Source organism: Heterocephalus glaber, unplaced genomic scaffold (assembly GCF_053883595.1).
Source record: "Heterocephalus glaber isolate CG9 unplaced genomic scaffold, H.glaber_assembly_v1.0 deba00001444, whole genome shotgun sequence".
Taxonomy (NCBI): domain Eukaryota; kingdom Metazoa; phylum Chordata; class Mammalia; order Rodentia; family Bathyergidae; genus Heterocephalus; species Heterocephalus glaber.
The window spans coordinates 4,500,869-4,528,813 of NW_028258297.1; the positions used below are offsets into that span (position 1 = coordinate 4,500,869).

General features: G+C 41.6%; 1 long non-coding RNA gene and 1 pseudogene across 3 annotated transcripts in view; one reads left to right on the forward strand and one right to left on the reverse strand.

Moving 5' to 3' along the window:
* The first annotated feature begins 52 nt into the window (after positions 1-52).
* Positions 53-27,945, forward strand: part of LOC147827441 (uncharacterized) — a 50,141-nt gene continuing 22,248 nt past the window's right edge. Inside the window, exons 1-3 of one of the 3 annotated variants that reach the window (XR_015452218.1) lie at positions 53-660; positions 8,412-8,582; positions 9,128-13,199. This is a non-coding gene — a long non-coding RNA (uncharacterized LOC147827441). Of the gene's footprint in view, positions 661-8,411; positions 8,583-9,127; positions 13,200-27,945 lie in introns of those variants that run through there. The other 2 variants (XR_015452219.1, XR_015452217.1) reach the window with 2 other exon arrangements.
* On the reverse strand, positions 6,277-6,894 carry LOC110349323 (proteasome subunit beta type-3 pseudogene; annotated as a pseudogene).

Consider the following 27,945-nt stretch of genomic DNA (forward strand, 5'->3'; position numbering starts at 1 on the left):
ATGCGCAGATCCCCTTGGAAACGGTTGCCGGGAGGGGCGCTCCTGTCTCACGCACGCGTACACAAGGCGCGGGCTGTAGCCGCGGGGTGGGCAGACAAGGTAGAAGCTTACACGCCTTGGTCACGTGTCGGTCACCGTCAGCCTGGAGGCGGATCGTCGTTAGTCAGTGCTGGGCCTGGGGCCTAGAGAGGAGCACCGGAGGGAATGGTCAGTCGGGGAACGTGACCGAGCCCCGTAGTGTCGCCGGAGGCGTGAGGGGTCAGACCAGACTTTCAGCAGACTCGAGGCGGGGACCCTGGGACTAGCAAGTTACCCACCCAGCTGCCACCTTCCTGAGCGGGGAATGGACCTTGTTCTCACCTGCGGGTTACGTTTGCTTTCCTCGTTGTGTGCGGCAGAGGTGAACCTGCTCAAAGCTTCACAGCTAGTTAGGATCCGGGAAGACAAAGCCGCAGAGGCGTCCTCAAAACCGCGGGACAGCCGCGCTCTTCCTCAAACACTGCACTTTCCAGCTGTCTGGCAGCAGGCCAACGGCGGAGAGCGTAAGGATTAGAATATTAACCAGAAGACCCTGGAAATTCCACTATTAACTTAATGACTGGGGAACTTTTTCAGAAAAGGAAGATTTTTAGAGCAGTGATTGTTCACTCTCGGGAGAAGGTATGGCTATACTTTGAAAGACCAAGGAAAGCTTGCATCACAAAATGAGTTTGTGTAATTTCGGGGTGTTTGAATCCTCCTTTCAAGCACATCCTCAGCCCCCTTTCAAGAACTGCACATGGAGAGAACAGGGTACACCGTGTAGTTCGCCCTCCCTGTTCATGAGTTCCGTATCTGTGAATCGAAAATATCCAGGAAAAATATTATCTGTCTGACCTATATGGAGTTTTTTTTTCTCCTTGTCATTGTTCCCTAGACAGAACAACTATTTACATAGCATTAACACTGTTAAGATAATTAATCTAGAGATAATTTAAGGAGCCACCTGTAGTCCCAGGTACTTGGAAGGCTGAAGCAGGATGGTCACTTGAGCCTAGGATATTGAGGCCAGCCTGGGCAGCATAGCAAGTTCCCTCTCCCATCTCACAAATAAAATATATGGGCCTTCATATGCAAATGGGCATCTGGGGATTTTGATATTTGCAGGAGCTCCTGGGACCAATCCCCCTGCAGACACCAGATGTTGACAGTGCAATGGTTAGGGAAAGAAGTGTCCCCTGCGTTGGACATTTAAGAAAGTCATTAATTCCCAGCCAATACACTTACTTCCCCAAGGGTAAGAAATTCACAACATCAACTTTACCAGATGTGTTTCTGAGGATAGATGTGAAAGGTGTGTGTGTGTGTGTGTGTGTGTGTGTGTGTGTGTACTGAGGATTGAACCCAAGATCTTTGCACTGAGCTACATCCCCAGCCCTTTTTATTTTTTGTTTTGAGACAGTCTCCCAGTTGTTGAGTTGCCTAGACTGAAACTTTCCGTCTTCCTGCCTCAGCCTCTCAGACTGCTAGGATTGCAGGTGTGGACCCCTACACCCAGCTTGTACATTTGTATTTTGACAAAACTTTAATGTCATCTTGGTGACTTGCATAGCTGCGAACTGCACATGAAAACTAATCAGAGATTACTGACTGTGGGTTTTCCATTACTAACAAGATACCTGAGGCTGGGAAGCTGTCCAAAGAGGCTTATTTTCCTCACCATACTGGAGGTTCAAGAGCCTGGTATCAATATCTGCATAGTGCTCATGATTGTTGGCCTCACAAAGGCAGAGAGAGATCACATGGCCAACAGGCAGCCAGAGTAGAGCTAAGCTTTTTTTTTTTTTCCAGCAGCCCTCCTGAGAACTAACTTGAGGGTCCCACTAGAACTACCTTAATCTCTTCTAAGGGCAGCTCCCAGTGACTTAATGATTTCCCACCACAAAACTGCCATCCTGAGGACCAAGCCAGCAAACAAGCACCTTGGCAGACAAGCCACATCCAAACCATATCAAAGAGGGTGTCTCAAAGAGAGGTCTTAGTGGTGTGCTCTCTATTGTTTTTGTTTTGATGAACAAACAACAGAAACAACTCAGAACAAACCCTTCAGGATGCTACGTAACTTGCCAGAGCCAGCCATTTTTTTCGTGGCAGAGATAGGACTCCCACTTCTAGCCAACAACCCCTTCCACACGCTCTTGCAATAAATATTGAGTATTATCCACTGTGGAGGACTCCATAGGTTTATAGTGCAAAGCCATGCTTGGGAGCTCATCTTTTCCAGTTGTCCCTTGTCCTTCAAATGACTCTTCTAAATCCTTATCACTTAAACCTTTCTACTTGCCCTTCCTCAATATCCCACCTCCCAACCTCCATCCACTTCACCTCTTGCTTCTCAGAAAAGAGCCAGTCTTATCTTTGTTCTCCCCCAGTTTTATTCTCTTCTCTCAAATCTGACAAAGATGGTCTACTTTCTCTGAAATGTTCCTTTATTATTTCTTCTTTTTCTTCTCTATTTTCAACCACTAGAATTCCTAAACTCTAGCACTATCTTTAGTATATAATAGGCATTCAACTATTTACCAAATGAATAAACTCTTTTTCTTCGTTGGAGAAACATCCTACACAGTTTCTGAGTTCCTTGCTGACTAGTCACTTGCAGATCTTCAGATTTTGTTCTGTATGTGTGAAATTCATTCTCTCCAAGCTATGTGTAGTGCTGTCTCACATATTGGTGGCTTTTGTTTTTAACTTTAAAGTATAATCACTAGTCAACTTGCCATGTGATCTCTAGGTTGTTACTGTATAAGGAACATAGCTTAGATGGCCATAGACTTTCTGGTACTCAACAGTGAAATGTTAAAATTACAATTTTTGTACTTGAGGTAATACAATATTTATCTTGTAAGATTAAGCAAAATAATACACTTCTTAATTACACATTGTAGTGTGAGGTAATTGATGCCTTTCTAATGCAAATTTGAAAAGATTTATGTGTATAATAGTGCTGTAGCTGACTTGCATAGTACAGGATGAATTTCAGTACTTACTAAATCGACAACTTTAAATTGGCTATACTGAGGAGAATGGAAGCAGGTTTCACACAGACGTCTACCTCCACTAACTTTGGCTACTTTAATTTAGTGAGGCTTTTTGTTCCTCATTTTATGATGTAGTCCACCAAAGTCTACCACTATAGTTAGCCAGTTTTTTCTTATATCTACCTTTCAAAAATTCCTTTCAACTTGCTTAACCTCTGAGAGCCAAAGGATGTTTATAGTTGCTAGGCTGGTTATTTTCATATTTGTGTTCCATGAATGAATATCTACCTGGGTGTGGTGGCACATACCTGTAATGTCAGCATTCAGGAAGCTGAGGCAGGAGGATCACTGAAAGTTTGAGGCCATCCTGGGCTACATAGGGAATTCAAGGACAGCCTAAACTATACAGTGAGACCCTGTCTCAAAAAACACATACATACATATCCAGGCATGTTTTTTATTAGTTCAAGGCTCAGTGATTGAGTGCTTGCCTAGCATTTGTGAGGTCCTGGGGTCTATCCCCAGCACTGTACACACACACACACAAAACAGGAATGTATTGAGGTGGTGGTGATGGAATTATGTGTCCCTTTCTGCTACTGAAGTTCTTTGACAGTGACTCCATTCATATTTTTGTCTTATTCTTCCAGCAGGAATATGTAACATTCAGAGATCTATTATATTTTGAAGGCTGAAAGGGCCCAGACTTTGAAATAGTGTCTTGGTTTCACTATTTTTTTTTAAAGCTATATGAAGCTTGTGGATTAAACAATAAATTTATAATTTTTTTAAAAAGTTACATAACAGGAACCACCCTTGTGACACTTTTACTGCTGTGATCAAGCCAAGTCTTAAGTGTCTCAGAAAATTCAAGGCCAGTTTACCCTGGTAAAGAACATTGCAAGATAATGTTGTTGAATTTCAGCTGTATTCTGGCGTTTGTTTTGGGTGGCTTGAACCTGGAGACCACATCATTCTCTCTTTGGACTTACTAGAAAGCACTGAGCAGTGGGAAGCCCACAGAACCACACTCAGTTCCGGAAGTTCTGCCGTTAGCTGAGCAGTAGGGCTTCAGAGTTAACTACCCTGGGTTTGGCTCCTGGCCATGCCACTTTCCAGCAAAGCGCTCTTGGAGGAGTTCAGTTCCTCATCTGCAGTGGTACCTTCATTTGGTTGTGGGGTTAGTGTGAATGTTCATGTAAAGCGCACAGGAAGGGCCCAGTGAACAGACCATGCATTACTATTAAGACAGTAGCCTCTGTTTTTAAGTTCTTGCAGCCTTTTTTCACTCAAACATTTCAAAAGAGTTTGCAGTGCTAATATTTTTCTAATTCCATTGTAAAAAGATTTTATTCATTTGTTATAAAATGTTTATGGAGTGCTAATTCAGTTCACCTTTCTTCCTAATCAAATATGTAATGAGCATTCATTCAGAAGTTGTGGCTTTCATACCAACACTAACACCAAAGCACTGAGTTCCTGTAATTCTGGCTAAAAGGAAAGCTCTACAATGTTTTAAACAGAGTAGTTTTATCGTGAGTTTAATTTACAATTTTGAATAGGCTTTTTGAAACGTTGCCCAGGGGCCAGTGGCTCCCCATCTCTCGTCATAGATTCTATTTCTTTCTTTCTTTTTTTCTGGTACTGGGGACTGAACTCGAGTCCTTGTGTTTGCAGGGCAGGTGGTGGAACCACTGAGCTAAATCCCTGGCCCCTTCTTCGTAGATTCTAGACAGGATCTTTTTCAATCTGAATACATTTGGCTCAAGGACAAGGAACCATCAAACTTGGATTTATCTAGATTCTTGTCTTAGTCACTTTCCTCATCACTGGGACACAATACCCGATACTCACAACTTAAAGAAGGAGAGGTTTATTTTGTCGCATGGTTATAGTCCATGCTTGTCTGGCTCTTTTTGAAACTGAGGTAATCATGCACCAGCTGGGAGAAAGAAGACTGGCTCAGTCTCTTTTAAAATCTCTGCTGATGTTTGAAATGTGTCCCCAGTGTTCACTACCCTCATAATTCCAGTTTGGCTTCGAATGCAGACACATCTGCTGACTTGAACACAGTTTTGATTTGGATCTAAAATGGCCCACAAAGTCTCATGTGTTTGGAAGGCAATTGGATTATTGGGGGCACTATAGTACAGCTGACTTGCTGCTAGGAGGTGCTCTTCATTCTGATCCACAGAATGTTTATCCAAATACCAGGTACCTTAATCACATTAGCTTCATAGTAAGTCTTGGTAACTGGCAAAGCAAGTTTCTTCACGTTTTCCACAATCTTCTTGGTTGACGCTGGCATTTGTTCTTTCATATACATGTTGAAATCAGCTTACAGGCTCTTCAAAGAGCTCAGTGGAGATTTTGTGTGAAGTTGTACTTAATATTTAACATGTGATATTAGCTTGGGGGAGAATTCCCATTTAAAAAATGTCAGATTTTCTCATCCATTTTATTATTCAAATAGTTTTGTAATTTTTAACATAAAGATTTTACACATCTTTTCTTTGATACATTCCTAGGTGCCTTAAATATTTTTGCAGGGTGTTTTGTTTTGTTTTGTTTTGTTTTGTTTTTTGGTGTTACTGGGGATTGAACCCAGTGCCTCATGGGTACTAGGCAAATGCTATACCATTGAGCTGCATTCCCAGCCTATTTATTGTTGTTGTTGTTGTTTTAGACAGGATCTCATGAAATTTCTCAGGGTGGCCTTGAGCTTGTGATCCTCCTGCCTTAGCCTCTTGAGTAACTGGGATTACAAGTGTGGGCCAGGCCACCCAGCTACTTTGCAGATCTTTAAAAGTTAGTTTCTAACCACTTATTATAGGCATATAGGCACATGATGGACTTTGGATACTCATCTTATATCCTGCAGCCATTTGTCTTTGAACTTCTTTGATTTTTCACGTTAGAATCTTCTGTAAATAATGACAGTGATGTTTCTTCATTTTCAACAAACCGTGTGTGTGTTGTCCAACAGTGTTTTCAGGATGGGATGGGGTGGCTTAGCAGATGAGATGTTAAAAAATGTATATGTGTGTGTATTCATTTGTGGTAGTATTGAACTCAAGGCCATCACACTGAGCTACATCCCCAGCCCTTTTAAAATTTTATATTTTGTGTCAAGGTCTCACTAAGTTGCCCAAAGGAAGGCTAACAGGGCTCAGAGTGCAGTTCAATGGTAAGGTGCTTGCCTAACATACGTGAAACCCTCAGTTCCATCCCCACTACCAGCATAACAACAAAAAGGCTACTTTAAAAAAAAAAAAAAAGCAACAACGAACACATAGGTTCTAGGAACAGGGTTAGTCCATTTGGGCTTCAGTGTGTGGGTTGTGATCTTATCTTTCTCATTGCTGTGGGCAGTGACACCTGCGCCTGACACTGCATCTGGGCTGTAGCATTCAGCATGTGGCTTGGGAGATAGTTTTGAACAGGTGTTCTGGATCCATGGTGGGGCCCTAGGTGGCCTCACACATCCAGGTCAGTGCAAGTGCCACTGACCTCAAAGCTGATGCTCACCATTTGGCAGCTGATGAAGTCTAGAGAACAGACAAAGGGCTTAAATGTCTTCATGTCTGGCCCAGCAATGACTGACTCTGTGTAGTGGGGGCCAAAGCATTTCTCATACAAGAGGTTGGCAGCTGTGCTCATGAGGGTGAGGCTTCCCAGCCTTCCTTCAACTCATGCAGGTTCAGAAGGAAGTTGAAGTACTGTGTAGCTGGATATCTGTGGTGAGCTGTTTACCCCTGGGAAGGATCTGGAGGTCCGTGGTCACCACCTGGACATGGATCTGGAAGTGCTTGTCAGCAGTAGCCACACAGTTCTTCCCCTATATGGCCATAATGGCCCCTCCATTCTAGGACATGCTACAATATGATTGCTGTGTGTGACGGCCCCTGATAATGTAGCTTATTTTTTAATTTTTGAATTGTATCCACATTTTGGATTTATTTTTTACAATTGATTTCTATTTTTATTAAATTGAGTTCAAGAAATTGGTCTTTATTGTAAATTTTTGGTATTAGTTGAATATTGCAGTATAGCCTAGCATGTGATCAATTTTTGTAAATGGTCAGTATGTCCTTGAAAAAAATGGTGTATTCTTCCACTTTGTGAATTTTGCCAATTTCTATTTATAATTTGGTCAATTTGGGGTTGATTTTTTTTTTTTTTTAATGGTACCGGGGATTGAACTCGGAACCTTGCACTTTCGAGGCAGGCGCCAGAACCACTGAGCTACATCCCCAGGCCTAAGGTGGATAAGTTTTGATGTTATGTTGTTAGGTTTCCTTTACGGTAGCCTCTTATCTTGGTTTTATTTGTTGTTGTTGTTGTTGTTGTTTTTTGGAACCGGGGATCGAACTTGGGTCCTTGCGCTTGCGAGGCAGGCCGTCAAACCACTGAGCTAAATCCCCAGCCAGTAGCCTCTTATCTTGATGTTAGTTTCTTTTTTGTTCTGAAAATAAAATAACTATTCCAGGTTTCTCATGGTTAATGGTTCTCTAGTAAGTAAACCTCTCCCCTTCATTTAGTTTCAGTCTTCCCAGATGCTTCAGTCTTAGGCACACTTCTTTGACTATCACGCAGATGAATTTTGCTATATACACCTAGTCTGAGAGTCTCTGGAAGTGGTAACTGAAGTGTCTTCACAGTCTTGGCTGTAGACACTGTGCACTGGGCTGAGGATAGGTGGCCTGGGCTCCGTACATAACTTCCAGAGTCACTGCAGATGTCCCTTACAAAGTCTCCCCAGCCCTGTGCATCCCTGCTGCCATCGGAGGCAGTGGTTCCCCACTCTTCCCCATTGTGTCATGCCTGGCACTTGGCAGACTAGCAAAGGTCTAGGAGCCACTTGCCTTGTTCAGGGATAGCCTTCAGCTCCTACTGAGTGGCCAACCCCTGACTCTGCTGCTTTTCCTGAACTGAGCCTCATATTTATACAAGCTACTTGAATCCAAGTAATTAATTTTCCCAGCATCTGGCATCATGCCTGGCACCTAATGTTCAGTGAGCAATCAAGTAATTTGAACCACACTTATGACCTGGGCCAAATCATGTTATATTCTTGGGCTTGCTTCCATTGCCTTCTTTGCCATATGATGGATTTTGAACTTGATGCTTCTTCTAAGGTCCCTTTCAGCTCTAAAGTTCTTACATTTGACATGTGAATGCCATTTCCTGACAGTTTTTAATCACCAACTACCTTTTCTGTCTACTCCCTCCCAAGCCACAGCATAGTCAAAGGTTTTGGGATATTTCTCCAGTCCTACAAGGAATCAAAAAGATTTCTCCCATCTTTCAAATCCGAGACTTCTTTTTTCTGGATTATTTGATGTTGTGAATGTGACAGATACATGATCTAATTTCAACTTTTTTTTTCAGACAGGGTCTCACTACATAGTTCAGGCTGGCCTTGAACTCACTATGTAGCCCAGGCTGGCCTCGAACTCACAGTGATCCTCGTGCCTCAGCCTCCCGAGTGCTGGGATTACAGACGTGAGATAGCACACCTGCCTGACATGATTTAATTTGAAGAGGTAAAATGGACAAAAGGTAAAGACTGATTGCATTATAAGAGTATAAGGATGATCCCCTGATTTACTGTTTATGAGAGGGCATGTTGGAGGGGGCATGGGCATGGGCCATGGGGGTGGTGAGTTTGCTTTTGGACGTGTTGATCTAGAGTGCCTTTGATACATCCATGTGTGGCTGAGGTTTCAAGAGGAGGTTTCAACTGGGAGCCATAGATGTAGATGAAAGTTTGTAGGAATGGGACTAGACTAGAAGGCATTTTTTTCTATTGAAGTAAACTTTATTAAACCAAATTTTCAACAGCTGTTTAGATATTTAGTCTTGGATATTGCAGAGAATCCAGTGGAAAATATGATATGTTTTTTCCTTATGACTGAGGAGTTTATTGATGGGAACTTACAATCTGGAGGAAAAGTTCTTGTCCATGGAAATGCAGGGCTCTCCAGAAGTGCTGCCTTTGTTATTGCATATATTATGGAAACCTTTGGAATGAAGTTCAGAGGTGTATTTGCTTATGTGCAATAAAGAAGATTTTGTATTAATCCTAATGCTGGATTTGTCTTCAGGAATATGAGGCAATCTACCTAGCAAAATTAACAATACAGGTGATGTCACCACTCCAAATAGAAAGGTCCCTATCTGTTCATTCTGGTACCACAGGCAATTTGAAGAGAACACGTGAAGAAGATGATTTTGGAAACATACAAGTGGCAACTGCACAGAATGGCAGACTCAAGAGTAACATTATAGAGGGTGTGAATTTCTATTTGAAAGAAAATACTGAAGATGATAATAATGTAAAGTGATAAAAACACAAGTAGTTTCCTTTCAGTTACATGTTGGTTCTAGACATCTTTCTCTACAACTTGTTAAGCAACATTTTAAGAAGATGGACTTCTGCAATAGATGGCACTGATGATTTTACTTTTTTAAAAAAACTTTACAGTTTTATTATAGACTAAGAATTTTTGACTTGCGAAGTTATTGCAATGATGCACTTTTCATACTTGAAATTTGTTTGTGTGATACAAAGTTATTACTTTAAACAAAATGCAAGTTAGGGGGAATTTGTTTATCAATTTTGGGTAATTTATAACAAAAGAATTTCCTGGAGTGTGCTACAAATTCATTTTATGTTCTATGTATTACATTTAAAAAATAATTTTACAGTTACATTTTATGATGGAGCCCAACCTAACAAAAGTGCAGGAATCTGCCACTTTCTTAGTATAAGTCAATAAATTAATGACCATTTTAAAAAATATAGTCTATAGAGAGAACTCTGGCTTGTACCCCCCACCTCACAGGTTACCACCATGGCTACTTGTAGAAGGCTGTTTTTAAGGAATCCCCATGGTACATTATTGTAAAAACCAGTAGGCTGTGGTGAGCCAGCCAGGGAAACTGAGGACAGTAAGCATGAGATACAGAAGAGGAGAGAGGGCATTTCAAGAAAGAAGGCGTGGGGCCGCAGATTTAGCTCAGTGGTGCTGATGCCTGCCTCGAAAGCCCAAGGTCCTGAGTTCGATTGCCGGTACCAAAAAAGAAGATATGGTTAGGAGTTTTGAGTGTTGCTGAAAGGGCAATAAGATGAAAATTATACAATATCCATTAGAGCCAATAAAATAATTGGTCATTAGTGATACTGGAAAAAGCTGTTTTGGAGAAAAGAGTGTTGGATAGAAGCCCTCTGCAGTGGGTTGGGGAAGAAAGAGGAGAGGAACTGTTGACAGCAAACATGGTTAGTTTTATAAATTTGTCTGAGAATAGAAGTATAGAAAGTAGGGAAAAGCCAGAGGGGCCCTGGGTAGAGGATGAGGGGATTTTGGTTTGTTTCTTAAGTGGGAGAGGTCTGGGCATGTTCAGATGCAGAGGAGGAGGACTTGAGACAGGGGCAGGAGGGATTGCAGTTCTTGAGTAGGTGGGAGGGGCTGAGATCCAGGGGCCAGCAGAGGCAGGGGCCTCATCCCTGGAGAGCAGGAGGATGCTTGGAGGGCAGGGGAGGGGAGCACTTCCTTTCCTCAGTGCCATGGGAAGTCACCACGTTTCTGTTCAGTTCAGCTCTACAGACACTTGCTGATTGCTTCCTTGTGCCAGACACTGCTATGAGCTTGTGACAGAAGAGACAGAGAATCTAAGTCTCCTATGGAGTTGGAAAGAAATGGGATGAAAGATATCCGTGGTCAGAGCCAGTGTGCAAAGTGTGGAATTTGGGCCACACAATCATAGCATTAATTCTCAGAGCCGCACCAGGAGGTGGGCAGCAGCATGATTCTGTTTTAACAGATGCAGGAACGGAGGTGCTGAGAAGTGGAATTACTCATCCCGCTTTGGAAGGAACTGTGGGACTGGAGTGAAAACCCTGAAGAAGGGCCCCATGCCTATGTTCCTCAGGGTGGCACTGCACTTCTGCTCCTTTTCATAAACTGACTCAGCAAGGTGACTGTCCACACCCGGTGCAAAGTGTGCTGGACAGCCCTGGTTTCGCATCCTTTCTGTCTTTTCTAGAGGCACCTCGTTAATGTTCCCATGAGAGCCTCTTCAGCTGGCAGGCTCCTACACAGCCCTCACAACCCAGTCTGTGCCAACTGCTGCAGCCTCTGCAGAGCTGGTCTCCCCATGCATTTCTCCACCTGGGTTCTAATAGTAGGTTCACACAAATCAAAGTGAGGCACAAGGGATGTGATTTAATTTAGGAATTGTGTGGGAATTTTACAAAAGCCCCACCCCGGGAAGAGATCAGAGATTCCCTGCCTGCTTTTCACACATTTGGTTCCTTGTACAGTCTCTAGTTGAATGTCTAAGGGGTCCTCTAACCTTGGAGTCTGCACTGCAGTCTCCACTGTGACCCTGCCTCCTGGTCTGCCTCCCTCACACTTTGCCTTTCTGGTTGACAGCATCTCCACACCTCTAACATTAGGGACAAAACATCCTCAATGCATCACCTCTTTCTCCAAGTTCCACATGCTGCCAGTCCAGCCATGTGATGATTAATTTTATGTGTCAGCTTGGCTAATGGTATCTAGATACTTGAATAAACACTAGCCTCATCTAATCAGTTGAAGGTTTTAAGATTGAAAAACATAATCTTCTCTGAGAAAGAGGGACTTTATCTAGCAGATCACCTTTGGACATCAACTTCAATGTCAGCTCTTCGTGGGTCTTCAGCCTGCAGCCTACCCTGCAGATTTTGGACTTGTCAGCTCCCGCAGTTCTATGAGCCAATTCCTTAAAATAAATCTCTCTCTAGAGAAAAGAAGAAATACTCATGACAAGTATAGTCCTTGTTTCTGTAACTGGTTACATGGTCATAACTGGTGCTCATAACTGCCTCCCCCCACTACCCTTTCCATATTCCCTTTGCCCTCAGCAAGCATCTCAGCTGGCACTGGTTCTTCACCTGGTGGGATGACCCGAACCTTCACTGACCATTCACTGTCCTGCCTGGATTGGATGGTTCTAGCTTTCCACTGACTGTCACCCAGGGAGGGCATGGTGGTACTAAGGAACAGCTCGAGCTTCTAAATGTATAAATATATAAAGAAGATGCAAAGAAATTTACTTATAACTTTGAAAATCAGTGACTGTGACTATCTTTACAGTGTTTTTTCTCTTTAATTGTGGTAAAATACACGGACACATAATCTACTAATTAACCACTCTAAGTGTACAGTAACATAGTATATTCACTAACACCATCTACCTCTGGAACTTTTTCATTTACCCAAACTGAAACTATACTCATTAAATAACTCCCTCTCCCTCTTCCTCCCATCCCCTGGCAACCTCTGTTCTACTTTCTCTCTATGAATTTCACTACTTCACAGTCTCACAGTCCTTGGAGAGTGGAATCACAGACTGTTTGTTGTTTGGGGTCTGGCTGAGTTCACTTAGCATAATGTCTGGAAGGGTTATCCCAGTTCTACCTTGTGTCAACATTTTCTTCCGGTTTAAGGCTGAATAGTGCCCCACTGTTCGCTTAGACTCATTTTGTTTATCCATTCATTATCCATTCATGGAAAGCTGAGTTGCTTCCAGCCTTGGGCTGTTGTGGATAATTCTGCTGTGAATGTGGGTATATGGCTATGTTTGAGACCCTGCCTTTCAGTTATTTCGGCATATACACAGAAGCAGAATTGCTGGATCATGTGATAATTCTATATATACTTTTTTGAGGAACTGCCATATGCCTTCCAAAACAGTTTCTCTACATCCTTCTCTGTTGGGAGCAATGCTACATAATTCTAGGGAAAAATCATTTGAGTAGGCCTAGTTCTCCTGCCTACAGGCCAGCTATAACACTCCAAAACATAATTCCATTTTGGCCTCAGGTCACAAGGGAGATCTCAATGATCCCATGATGCTGTAATGCTCCAGGACAAGACCACACCTGCAGGAGACACCCTGGGAGGAACTAAATCTTCATCTGTGTAGTTCCTCATTGTTCTTAGATTTCCACCACCCCCACCCAGTCTTTTGGTACACCTTGTTCACCCCAGTGTGATGCTGAAATCTACATTATTCATTTGTTACATTTGTTTCTTTGGATGTACTAAATAAAAGGTGCTGCAAGCTAGGGCTTCTTGTCTTTGCTGCCCAGAGCAGCACTGATCAGACCCAAAGCTCAGCTTCTTCTCAGTCTCATTTGTCTACCTTTCCTGTAATTCGCCGTATGCTGCTGTGGCTCACAGGAGACTAGGACTTACTGCAGAGGTTCTGGTAACGTCCCCTTCCACTGCTCCCTACACTTCTCCAGTTATTTCTGCTTTTGTTGTTGTTCTTTTCATAGTAGCCATTCTAATGAATGGAACGTGGTTTCTTGTACTTTTTCAAACAAAAGGCCTTTTTGTATGACATTAATGTACCAGCTTTCTTTGTATTTGCCTGGTACATATTGTTCCATCCTTTCTATTACCTTTCGATTACCTCTATCCATCTTTTCTATTACCTAATATTTTAGGAAAGTCATTAGGAAACAGTATAAGTTTTTTCTTTTTATGCCAAATCTGAAATTCTTGGTTTTTTTTAAACTGGAAAGTTCATTCATCTCTATTTATTATTGTAGTAGGTATATTTAAGTTAATTTTGGCCTGCTATTTTTGTTTTCTACTTCTCCTACTTTTTTGGGTTTTTTTGGTACTGGGGATCAAACTCAGGTCCTTGCACTTGTGAGGCAGGTGGCAGAACCACTGAGCTAAATCCCCAGCCCTACTTCTCCTGTTTTTAAAAAGTCAAAAATATTTTCTGTACTCATTAGGAAGTTATTTATCTTTCATTCTGTTATTTTCCTTCTGCTGTTGTAAAGTTGTAATCTCTATTTTTATTCTTTTAATGATTAGTCCTGAAACTTTAACAAGTACACTTTATGAACTCTAGCTTTCTGCCAAATTAACCCCAGTTCTTTTTGTCCTAGTTTATGTCCTTGCTATTGTTGAGTCATCGTTCCCCGCTCATCTCCCCTCTGCTCTGCAGTTAGTCTTTATCATATGGTGATATTACTTATTCACTATTTTTTCTGATTCTTTCTATGTGTAGGAAGAGTTACTAGCAGAACATTCTGGCCTCTCTCTATCCTGGTTTACAGTAATGGCTGGGATTGGAAGGAAAAAGAAGGCCTGGGTAGCCTTGTCTTTTTTCAGTAGCATGTTTCTCTCAGGAAGAAAATACTTGATTTCTCTCTTCCATGCTTGTTGTTTTTAAATGCAAGTTCCCATGTACTTGGCACTGGGGGTGTGGCTCTGGAGATGAGACGTGCCTGTGCTTGACTGGGTAAATTGGCCTAATTTTGGATCCAGTATTTTGAAGTGTAATTGCTTGGAGATGCGTTACATTTTCCAGTATTAGTTTTGTCAGTAATATTTTGTCCTTTTCTGTTTCTCGTTATATTTGCTTGTTTCATAATCCATTTATAACTCACATATGGAAAACAAACACTTTTTTTAGGAATCCCTTTTATTGAGCTATTTAAAGCTCTAATACATTTCTTTGCTCACCTTATTTTTTGGCATCCTGGACTTACTTTCTGGGATAACTGACCTTCCTGAAGTTATCTTTTTTTTTTTTTTTTTTTGGTACCGGGGATCGAACTCAGGACGTTGTGCTTGCGAAGCAGGCGCAGGAACCACTGAGCTAAATCCCTGGCCCTCTGAAGTTATCTTTAGAGAGGATATGTGGCTGGTAAATTTTTCAATTTCATGTGGCTTAATTTTGTTCTAGAAATTAATTTTATAGGATGTGCGATCCTAGGCTGTCACTCATGCTCCACAGAAGATAGCATTTCACCTCTTTATGGCTTTTATCACTGCTGCTCAGAAGTCAGATGTTAACATAATCATCGCGTCTTTTAAAATATATTTTTTTACTAGATGCTTTTGAAATTTTATATATGTTACATTTTTAAACTTTTATGTATCTTTGGTCTTTTATATTCTGTGGTTTCACGGTGACATTTCAAGGTATGAATTGTTTAAAAATACAGATTAGAATTCACTGAGAATTCTGAATCTGAGAGTTGTTTCTTTAATTAAATCTGGAAAATTCTCAACTATTCTCTCTCTCCATTCCTCTCTCATCTCCTGGAAACTCTTCCTTGTTTCTCACTTCTTCTTCCTCCTCCTCCACCTCCACCCTCACCTCCTCCCCCACCCATTGAAATCCAGGTCCTCACCCTTGCTAAGCAAGCACTGGACCACTGAGCCACACCTTCAGCTTGTTTCTCCACTTCTTATATTTTCCACCTTTTTTTTTTTCCAATTTTTATTGTTTTCTGAGTGATTTATTTAGTTCTGCCTTCCAGTTTAGTAATTCTTTCTTCAGCTTTATCCATCTGGCTGTTTAGCCTATCTGTAAGAGTCAAGTTTTATGCTTTTGTTTCTAGAAGTTTTTATTGACTGAGACCTCTTCTTTATAATTTATTGTTTTTTACTCATATTTTAATCCTGTCTTTAAAATATGTCAGAGATGCTTATTCATGTTCTGCCTCTGATGATTTAAGAATCTGCTGCCTTCGCTCCAGTGACAGACACTTATCTCTTCAACCTGTTCTTGTTGAAAGTTCACGCTCTTTGAAACTCTGCAAGTAGGAGTTCTTAAGGACTTACCTGAGGGTGAATATTTTATTTTATTTTTTATTTATTTATCTATTTTTGAGACAAGGTCTCACTATGTAGCCCAGGCTGGCCTTGAACTCTTGGTGATCCTTCTGCTTTAGCCTCCCTAGTGCTGGGATCACACCATGCCTAACTTCTGAGGGTGAATATTTCATTTGCTGTCAGACTCCTGGGACTCCCAAGAACCTAAGACTACTTTGGATCAAATCCTAGCATGCAGTTTTTCGGTCAGGCAGGTAGTGTTAACTGGAGCCACAAGCTGTCTGATCAATATCTCCATTCTGGTCCTATAAGAGGGCTCTGGAAAGGTCCTGGTGGCTTGAGGGGACAACCCAGTTGCTATAAGATAATTACTCCATGCCAGAGCTGAGCAGGGGTCAGACCCAATGTTTAAGGTAATGAAGGAGAGGGATATAAAATGAAGGCAGGGATGCCAAGCTTTGTCCTGCTGTTACCTGTCGGGCATTTGTGAGCACAAATGAAGAGTCACTGTTGTTGTTGTTGTTGTTATCTTTGCAAAAATAACTTTTGCGATGCTGCCTGCCTCAGAAGCAAACACAAATCATGGCTTTCATACGAGGTTAAGGGCCAGAGAGCTTGTCCTTCTGTCCTCTGTGGTGGCCCCCGACAGTTTGATTTCATTCTTGGAGATGCTATGGCAGCGGAGGCATCCTGGGTTGTTTGGGAGAGGGGGCAGGGAAGAATGCAGACTGTGAATAAGTAGCAGCCCCGAGGCAAGGCCTGGGAGCTTTGTACCCACGTTGGTCTCTGTCTCAAGACCCAGCAGCTGCTGGCCCCAGGATTTCCTTCCTTCCATGATTCCTGCTCCTTCTTTGCTTCTGGCATTTTAGAATTCCCTGTTCTTTTTCACGAGCCTTGGTGTGCATTTAGAGACACTTTTTTTATTTAATCAAGCACTTTAAGTATTTTGGGGGAGACCGTCAGGACATCGTGACCTCCTTTTTGCTGAACCAAAAAGCTTTCGCACGGCTTTTCATTCTCTGCTTCAGGGAGGCACAAGTCTCTTCTCTGCTCTCATAATTGCACCTTTTATGACCATTGCCTCACTCCATCAGAACAGCTGTTCCTCTCCTTGAAATTTACATATCAAGGAAGTAAACAAAATAAAACAAAAAGGAACGAGCTTCTCTGTCCGCTTTTGCTGAATTAGAACATAATCATTTCACCAGTGGGGACTTCCTTGGGAATGCTTTATAAATAACATCCCTTAATCATTTGTTTCCGTATGTCTGATGTTTGCTCCTTGATTGTTCTTTAGGGGATTGGGGAAGCTGGACTTCCTAAAGGCCTCTTTTATTGATTCTTTTTGTATATTAAAGATGCACTTTAGTTGAATAAAAGTGCTATGAATGGAACATTTGTATCCTCCACCCATCAATTCATACGTCAGCTCCTGTCCCCAGTACGATGACATTAGGAAGTAGGACCTTTTGGGAGGTAATTATGTCAAGAGGACAGAGCCATCCATCAGAATGAGGTTAATGTCCTTATAAAAGAGACAGAGGAGAGTTTGCAGTCTTGTTCTCTCACCATGTGGGAACACAGCAAGGATGTGGCTGTCTACAAACCAGGAAATGGGCTTTCATCATGTGATCTTGGACTGCATCATGATCTTGGATTTCTCAGCCTCCAGAACTGTGAGAATAAATGTTTGTTGCTTCAGTCTTCAGTCCTTGGTGTTTAGTTACATCAGCTCAAACCAGCATCAAGTTTCATATATCATAAGAAATCTTTCTTCAAGTGGGATGCTCTTGGAGTTGCCCAACTATATGTAGACTTAACCAGTAGATGATATTTTGGGGCAGTTTCTGTCAGTATTGTATTGGTCAAAAAACATTGCTAGTCTCAGCTGGGTGTGGTGGCACATGCCTGTAATCTCAGCATTTGGGAGGCTGAGGCAGGAGTATTGCCATGAGTTTGAGGCCAGCCTGGGTTACATAGCAAGACCCTGTCTCAAACAAAACAAAACAAACAAAAACAATGCGTAGCTCTTAACTTGTATATTTAACTTGCCCCGATGGAGGGGACAGATGAAACCATGTCTTGCGGCCCCTTCGAAGCTGCCTTTGCCTGCTGCCTTTCAGCTTGAACCTGCTCTTCACAAACCACACCAGGCTTTCTGGCTGGGTGGGGGGAACACCTTCACACAGGCCAGTATAGCAGGAGCATGATGGAGCAGTCGACACGCTCTGTAATCCTTGGGAGAACAGCTCCTCACCATGTGCAATTATTTCCAGGATTGTTGCCTTTCCCGTGTCTTTAAGTAACTAAGTGAATACCATCAGCGAGGATGGTGAACCAGGAGTGTTTGGCATTTCATGGCTCTTCCTTCTAGAAAGTATAACCAGCCTTATTTGGTTGCTTCCTCCTATAGCATGGATGCTCATTTAAAGAGATCACCCTTCCACACGCAGTGCATGGTGCACCCCGAAGACAGTGAGGGAACCCAGGGGTCCCCCACACAACAGGCCACAGAATCATCCAGGAACTAGGGTTTGGAGATAAAGTACTATTTCCAAGGCTTTGCAGATCATCTTAAGAAACCCACAAGAGACAGTTGGAGAGCTTCAAAACCACAAAGTATAAAAAAACAAAGTACAAGATCAGAATGGATGGGGATGATCCCCGAGCCTTTGCATTTTTGGAATCCTTTGAAGCTGCTGCTCATTACCTTTTGGCAGAACCTGGAACTTCAAGAAAATGTTTAGAATTTTTTTTTTCTTAGCTTAGAGTTTTTGTTTTTTAAGACTCAGAAGAACCACGATATCCTCTGCTTATTTTTCAGGCACTCCAAGACCACTCAGATCTCTTCTTCACAGCACAGTCATTTCCCAACTCATCCATTAGTGGACCAGCAGTAGGAGCAGTGGCCTCTAATGAGGCTGCTCCTACCTGTGCTTCCTTCCCAGTTGTGAGTTCTCCTGTCCCCTCAGGCATCTGCATATTATGAAAGCAACTTGCAGACACCTTCCCAATGCAAAGCACTTTCTGTCTTAATTAATGTGTCCCGTGCAGCATTCTCTGGCAGGTGGCAACACTGATATGCCTCATAGGCTAACAGAGCTGGTAAGTGTTAGGAGGCCTGGGATTACTCCATATCTGGACCTTGACTCTGAAGGCAGGTCTCATTGCTAGGCTGCTTCATTTTCTCTTCCTCTTGCCCACAGATTCTCATAGAAAATGGCGTCTGTCAACTTTTTTGTTCCCATACTTACCCCTCCTGGATCCTATGGCTTTTGCTCAGCTTCAGCTTTTGGTTCAAGCCAATAGCTTCTGTTCCGTGTCACTGCTAGAAGGCACAGGCTGAGGCAGGTGACCAGTCATTCTGATGTGCCCAGGACTGAAAGTTTTAAAACTTGAAAGCCCCAGGAAAACCCAAATTAGTTGGTCACACTAGAAGGGGGAGAAAGAGGAAATGCAGAATTCCAAACTCAGTGTGGAATGTTTACACAAAAACCAACCCTTTTACGCTAAAAAGATTAACCTTCTCTTAGTATATTTCCTATGACCTTAGAAGAAACTCTGTTTGCCCTGAGAAACATGTATGTGTTAAACCCCTGTAATAAATCCTTTTCTGCTAAAAAAAAAAGGCCCATGGCTAGAAATTTTAGCACATCATGGTGGTTTTCTTGGGCAATGGAAGACAGTAGATAATAAGGCTGTTTTGAGAAAGCAGTTCTTCCTGTGTCGAGAGACTAAAAAGGAGGCGCCAGAGAAGCTGCCCTTGGACTATGAGTGAACATCAGGTACTATCAGGAGTTCTGTTGCTGTAAAACAGTCCTTCCTACTGAGGGTAGTCTCAGAAGCTGAAGAGTGCACCGAAAACACCTCTTGGGAGGCAGTGGGACCAAAGGAGAGGCTGCCAGGATGTCGCCCCTGCTCTTCCTTCAGGGATTCTGCTGATCTGTGCACAGGGCAGTGTGGCCCAGGGGTTCCAGCAGTCTCAAGGTGGTGTAGGAAGACTGGAGTTTGCTGCCAACAAAACAATCTGGATATAGTTGAGTGTGGTGGCACATGCTGGGACCTCAGCATTTGGGAGGCTGAGGCAGAAGGATTATGGTGAGTTTGAGGCCAGCCTGGGCTACATAGGGAGTTCAAGGCCAGCCTGGAATACATAGTGAGACCCTGTCTGAAACCAAACCAAACCAAACCAAAACAAAACAAAACAAAACAAGACATGATAAAAGAGTGAATGAGAACATGTTTTAGAATTCCAATTATCAATAGCAGTGAATGAAAAATAAAACTCTCTGGTAGAGTAAAATACCTCGTCAGGAGAACCTGCCCTCTTCCTTCTGGACAGACAAACCCATTCTTCAAGGGGAATCAGTGTCTAATCATCAGAAAGTTGCCCGTTGAGTAGAGAATCCAGTCTGAGGGCAGAGTCGTGGGTTTCCGGCCCAGTGTAGCCAGCCCAACATGAAGGTGCACCCCTCTGAGAGTGGCAGCTTCACCCCCTTCTCCAGCAGTGCCCAGACAGCTCTTTCTTCTTCCTTCTGCTTTCTCTTCCATGATCACTCTTCCTTTAGTTTGCGTGGAATTCCTTCAACTAGGGTAAACCATGACTAACTGGGTCTCTGCTTACTAATTACACTCACATTCCAGTTCTGTTCTCCAAGCCTTGGTGTGGTAGAGCTGATGATGCTCACCTCTTCTCCACTCTTCCTTCAGTTATGCAGTATTTGTACCTTGAACTGGCCACAAGAGGAATAATTATTTACATCATGGAAATTGGCAAATTAAAACTACAAATCAGGACTTCTTCCTCAGAGAGCTAGTTGTTAAACATTCTCCAGCACTCTACTGCCTGGACTTCCTGGTTGGATATTGAGATGATTCCAAATCCTGCATCTCACATTTATGGAAATTTCCTGAGGACTCCAGCAAGTTGTTAATGTATCATTGTGCAAGAATTCTAGTCAGTCTCGGAGAGCAACCTAATTTCCCTTCTATATCTAGGTTCCTCTGAGAACATTTTCTTTTGCCTCTTGTACCAGCCAAAGGCCAGACTTTGTACTACTTACACAGCAGTCTAAGAAGAGTGACAAGGGTCAATAAGACAGGAGGACACTCAACCTCTAAGTGAAAGGTGATAGGGCCTGAATTTGGCACACTAACCTATTAACTGGATTGTTGCTTCAGTGAGGAGCAGTTTCCCATTCTACCACTAGGAAACATCCCTGCACAGTAATGGAAACTTTCACGGATTCTCAGAATGTCACCACACATCAACATATAACACATCTCTTTCCACATCTGTCTTTCAGGGTTCTTTTTTTTTTTTTGAGACAGGGTCTCGCTATGTAGTTCAGGCTGGCCTTGAACTCATGGCAACCCTCCTGCCTCAGCCTTTCCCATGCTGGGACTACAGGTGTACACCAATACCCCTGGCTTCAGGGTTCTTGAATTGGGAGACAGATATTTTCAGAAGTTATATCAAAACTAAATTGTATCAACCATTCCAAGGGCAGAAAGTCTGTAGTCATGGAATGTAACTGTTGAGACGAATTCATAGTTTCTTTAGCCATTCATGTTGCTGGATACATATATTGTTCCCAAAGTATTACAAATTGTGCTGCTATAAACATGGGTATACATATATTCCTGTAATTGATGACTTTAACTCTTTTGGGAAGATACCTGGAAGGGAAATAGCTGGATCAAATGGAATTTCTATTTTTAGATTTTTAAAAAATTCTTTTATTGGTACATTTTAGGTATACAATACAGTTACATTTACCATTGGGTGCTTGTACCTGTACATGATGTAACTTGGTTCTTATTTTTCCCCCATTACCTGTGCACCCTTCACTCCCTCCACCCTTCCCTATTTACATAGATTTCGTTTCTTTTTTTTTTTTTTCTTTTCTCATATTTTTTCCTTTCCCTTCTTCCCTTTCCCCTTCACCTTCCACTACCCCTACACCTTTGGACCTTTTACTATTTCAAATTATCAATTATTCATTTAAATCTTTATTTACACTTTCAGTTTCTCACACTAGAGAAACTATTTAGTATTCACACATGTGTTTTAGATTTTTTTTTTGAGAAATCTCCACACTGATTTCCATAGTGGTTATATTAGTTTACAGATGGATGCAACTTGAGAACACAGTGTTAAGTGAAATAAGTCAGACACACATGCTTGAATATTGCATGGTTATTATTATTATTATTATTTTGGTGATGGGAATCAAACTCAAGGCCTCATGTTTGCCAGGTGCTGTGCCACTGAGCTACATCCTGGGCTTCACATGGTTTCTCTTATGTGAGAAACTCAACATATATACACATATAAATACAGAGCAAAATAGAAGATAGAGAAATAGGAAGTAAGGAGACATTCAAACAATTCCCCAAATTCTCTATTCTGTTGTTTCAAAAATATTTCAATATATATATATATATATATGCGAATTTGTTTCATTTATACTGCTAGTTTCAGTTCATTGAAAAGAAAATTTTGTGCTATTATCTGTTTCTTTTTTGTCTATAACTTGTGGATTCTGAGTAACATTTTGGCCATTCTTCTAAGATTATGCTACATAGTATATTAACTTGTTATTCTCTAATTATTATTTTTATAAAATTTCATTTTATTTTTTCAAAAAAAGAAAATAGGGCTGGGGGTTTAGCTCAGTGGTCTCACCGCATGCTGCACGAGCGCAAGGACCTGAGTTCAATCTCCGGTACCAAAAAAAAAAAAAAAGAAAAGAATTCATGGTTTCCTTATATCTGTTTATACACAAGCATTTCATGACTATTGTCTTTGGACACATTCAGAGTACATTTTGTATGACCTGACATGTTGGCCGGCTAAGCCTTTGTAATGACTGTGTCCTGAACAAGTATTTTTGTTCTGTAGCCCAAAGTACAGTTCTACCAGAACTTGTAACTAGGATGTTCCTCAAGTAATTACCACAGTAACTGTTAGTAGACTGTGGTTCATCAAAATAATCTCCCTTTGGAGATATTCGGCCGCACTTCCCACTGAGTCATGAAGCCCAAACCAAGAATGAAGTGGAATATCTATTCACTATTCAGGAGGATTAGAGGGCAGGAAAAAGCTTGGAAAAATGAACAGCCACCACGATAGAAGACCCTTACTGAGTCCTTTGATGTGAGCTTGTTTTGAGTATTTATAGTGACATGACAGTTTATTAAATCAGCATTCTTCTAGAAGGCCAGATTTTCCAGGAAATTGGCTTTAAAAAGGAAGAGGCAGAGCTAAAATATTCACATACTTTGTATTTTTTTTAAAAAGTCTATATAGTGTCACCAGCTGTCCCAAAGGCCCTTAGTATGTGCTATTTTATTGAAATTTTATAACAATATTAAGAAGCTGGGAAATAATGTACGGTCAGTTCTTCAAATCCAGAGCTCATCTTTGCATCCGCAGATTTGACCAACCATTGGGGGATTGAGTTAAGGAGCATCCATGGATTCTGGGCTTGGCAGGAATCTTGGAACCAGTTCCCCGCAGGTACCGAGGGACAACTTGTACAGCAATCTTCTCCTATCTTCCGGGGCTAAACTGAGGTTCAAAGAGTGATGTGGCCATGGCAGCCCAACAACAGAGCCATGACAAGTGCCCAGGTTAAAGCTTCTTGGGCTGGCATTTGTCATGCCAAGCAGGAGGCTTATGACCTTTTTTTATATGATACTGTGGATGGAACCCAGGACCTCACACATGCCAGTCAAGGGCTCTACCACTGAGCTACATCTCCAACCTTTTATTTTATTTTATTTTATTTTATTTTTGGTACCAGGCATAGAACTCGGGACTTTGCGCCTGCGAGGCAGGTGGCAGAACCAATGAGCTAAATCCCCGGCCCCCAACCCTTTATTTTACTTTGACACTGGGTCTCACTTAGCTTCCCAGGGTGGCTTTAAATTTGCAATCTTTCTCCCTCAACTTCCTGAGTAGCTGGAATTATGGGCCTGTGCCAACATATCTAGGTCAATTTATTTTTGTGAGTGAAATGTACTTTGCTATAGGTGTATGTTTTTGCTTAGTGAAGAGGAGACCGGGGCCAGGAATTTAGCTCAGTGGTGCCACTGCCTGCCTCGAAAGCTAAAGGTCCTGAGTTTGATCCCTGGTACAAAAAAAAAAAAAAGAGAGACTAGTTTGGTTGGAATGGAATGCAGTAAGGAAAAGATGAAGGCACTGACATCAAAGCTGTGCAGGAATCTCCTCTCAGTGATAGTCCTAGGGGACTCACATCCTGGTACGGCCTCATGTGGCCCCTTCCCACAAGCCTGGCCCAAGGGAGACTGAGCCAATTCTAGGTCTAAGCCTTAAAGGTATTTTCTGCACTTTTGAGATCCCTGAGCCCTATAAGAGATCCAGCTACCTCACTGGAGAGACTGTCCAGAGAGACCACGTGGAGATACCCTGAGGCTACATGAGTGGGGTGAGGGATGGGGATAGAGTGACAGAGAGGAAGAGAGAGTGTCTTCGTTACTTTTCTGTCATTGCTGAGACAAAAAAACCTGACACCCAAAGTTAAGGGGGAAAGGTTTATTTAGCTCACAGTTTGTAGAGGTTTTAGTTCATAATTGGCTGGCTCCAAGGCAGGGTAGATGGCAGAGGGGCATCGCAGAGGAGAAACAGTTCTTGGTGGGCAGAAGGCAGCAAAGCAACAAGGGACTGCCACCGCTCTTTCTGTCCCTTATATCTGAAAAAAGCCCACGTATGACTGCACGAGGCTTTGAAGGGACATCTAGACACAACCCGTAACAGAGAAGAGAGAGAAAAAGAGAAGAGGGAGGGAGGGAGAGAGAGCAGAGAGAGAGAGAGAGAGAGAGAGAGAGATGGAACTTTCAATTGGAACACCCAGCAATGGGAGCACCCAATACCTCAGTGCCCCAGTGATCCTGGCCAAGGCATCACAATGGGAGACCAGATGAACACTAGTCCACCACACTTCATATTTCTTTTTTACTGTTGTTGTTTTTGAGTTGTAGGAGTTCTTTATATCAGCAATATGATTTGCAAGTGTTTTCACCAGTACAGAATTTTAAAATTTTGATGAAGTCCAGTTTATAGAATTTTTCTTTTATTGCCTGTTTTTTTAGTGTCATATCCATTAAATCACTCCTAACTCAACAGTCATGAACTTTTTGTCTTAAATGTTTTTTCTAAGAATTTTTATAGGTTTATTATTTTATTTTATTTTTGTTTTGTTGATACCGGGGATCGAACTCTGGTCCTTGCGCTTGCACAGCACACGGCGAAACCCCTGAACTAAATCCCTGGCCCAAATTTTTATAGGTTTAGGTGTTGCCTTTAAGTCTTTGAACCATTTTTATAGTATTAGATAAGATTTTGATTGACAGTTCTTTGCATATATTGTGCAGTAATAGTTTAATTTCATTCTCTTGTACATAAATACCTAGACTTGGCACCAATTGTTGGAGACTATTCCCGCTTATTGAATTGTTTTGGGACATTTATCAAAATCAGTTGACAATGTATGTGTTTTATTTCTGGACTCCTGGTTCCATTCTATTGATGTCTATGTCTGTTCTTATGTCAGTATCACACTGTCTTTGTTACTGTGGCTTTGTAGTAAATTTTAGAATCAGGAAGAGTGAGTCTTCCTTCCAAATTTATTTCTCTCTTTTTTTCATATTTTTTTGCCCATTCTGAGTCACGTATTCTCACATAAATTTTAGGATAAGCTTTTTGATTTCTACAAAAGCATCTGGAGCTTTAATACAGATTGTATTGAATCTACAGATGAATTTGCAGAGTTTCATCAGCTTAACTAGTCTTCCAACCCATAAATATGGCTGTCTTTTTGTTTATTTAGGAATTTAATTTTTCAGCGTTTGTAGCTTTTTTTTTTGTTAAATGTCTTCCCAAGTATTTTATTCTTATTGATCCCATTATAAGTGAAATTACCTTCTTCATTTTATTTCTCAGATTTTTCGTTGTTAACATAGAGGTACAACTTTTTTTTTTTTTCAATTGCTGGGGATCAAACAAACCCAGGGCCTCACACATAATATATAAACACTCTACTGCTGAGATACACCACTATGCCTCACAATCTATTTTTGGTACTGATCTTGTATCCTGTATTATTGCTGAACTTGTTTCCTTAGTCCTATTAGTTTTCATGAATTTCTTAGGCTTTTCTATATACAAGGTTATATCATCCATGAATAGAGATGGTTTTACCCTTCCTTTTCTAGTCTGGATACTTTATATCTTTTTAGCTCATAAGTCCCTTGGCTAGAACCTCCAGCAAAATGTTGGTTAAAAGTGACAAGAACAGACATCCTTATCTTATTCTGGATCTTAGAAGGAAATCATTCAGCCCTTTGTCACCAAGAATGGTGTAACTATGGGTTTCTAACAGATAATCTTTATAGAGTTGAGGGAGTTCCCTTCTATGCCCAGTTTGCTGGTTGTCTTTATGGAAATGCTTTGGATTTGTTGAATGGCTTTTTTGTGTGTATTGAGATGTTTATGTGGTTTTTGTCCTTTATCCTGTTATTATGGTGTATTATATTAATTCACTTTTTGGATGTGAAGCCAAACTTGCATTCCTGGGATAAAGAATTCCATTTGATTCCTGGGATAAATCCCATTTGGTCATGGTGTTTAATTCTTTTTATATGTTTCCGGATTCAGTTTGCTGGTATTGTGTTGAGGATTTTTTGTGTGTGTGTGTTGAGGATTTTTACGTTATATTCAAAAGAGATATTGGCCTATAGTTCTGTTTCCTTGTGGTGTCTTTGTCTGATTTTGGTACCAGGGTGACTGGGTCTCACAGAATGAGTTGGCAGCCCTGTCAACACTCTTTAAGCATGTTAGGTAAGTGTACAATTCAGTGGCATTTAGTACAGTCACAATATCTCATCATCACCACTATCCATTTCCAGAACTTTTTCATGATTCCAAGCAGAAATTATGTGCCCATTAAATGGCAGCCTTTATACCCCCTCTCTTCAGCCCAGGTGACCTACCATACTTTCTATACCTACAAATATGAATTTACCTATGATAAGTACCTACCAAGGCAGAATCACATAGTCTTTGTCCATCTGTGCCTGGCTTATTTCAAGAGACTAGGTCTCGCTATGTTGCCCAAGGTGACCTCAAATTCTTGGGCTTACATGATCCTCCTGCCTTAGCCTCTTGAGTAGTTTGGACTACTGGTGTGTCACCATATGTGGCTTTTTTTTGTATCCTTGAAAGATTTCATCTTAGAGTTAAAATTTCAAAAATTATTTAACTAGCATATAGTGCAATATTACACCTTTGAACAAATTTAGTTGAGGATACTTTTGAAGCTAGCATATCTTGTCTTTAATCATTTTGTGAGATACTTAATTATAAAATGTATTTTGCCTTATAAGATGTCTTAATAATTGCTTTTTTTTGGAGATAGGATCTTGCTATGTAGTTCAGCTGGCCTTGAACTCACTAGGTATCCCAGGCTAGCCTCAAACTCATGAAGATCCTCCTGCCTTAGTTTCCCAAGTGCTGGGGTTCGGGTGTGTACCACCACACCTGGCTAAGATTTCTTAATACTGCATTTTTGTTTTGGGGTACCGGGGATCGAACTCGGGTCCTTGCGCTTGCGCAGCAGGCGGTGAAACCACTGAGCTAAATCCCCGGCCCTAATATTGCATTTTTAAAGAAGACATTTAATCATTGAAAATTAGATGCATGACAAAGTCTTGATATGAAATGAAATGTATGTGACTTTTTCATGGTACTGGGAGTTGTACTTAAGGCCTTTGCACTGAGCTACATCCCCAATCCTTCTGTGTTTTTATTTTGAGACGGTGTCTCATTAAGGAGCTAAGTTGCCCAGGGAAAGCTCACACCTGTGACCCTCCTGCCTCAGCTGCCCAGCATGCTGGGATTACAGGCATGTTCCACTACACCTAGCTCTGCATGTCACTTTATCAGTCATTTTCCTTTCCTTTGAGACCGCAGTAGGGGTTTAAGTTTTATTTCAAAAGCATTTTCTCACATTCACACTACCAACCTCAGCCAATCAGAGCTCACCTTTTCTACCAGAAAATCCAATTCCTTCTCCCTGATACAGGAAGTTAGCCACAGCTGCAGGAGGGCCAGAAGGTCACTCACTCCAGGCTTAGCAGACAGCTCACAACAAGCCCAGATTACCCTCTCCCTGTTGCACATGGCAGCCCTCACCCTATTCTCTGATGAAACCAGCCAGTCTCCTGCCTGCTCTCTCCTAGGTAACAGTAAGAATCATCTCACATACCTC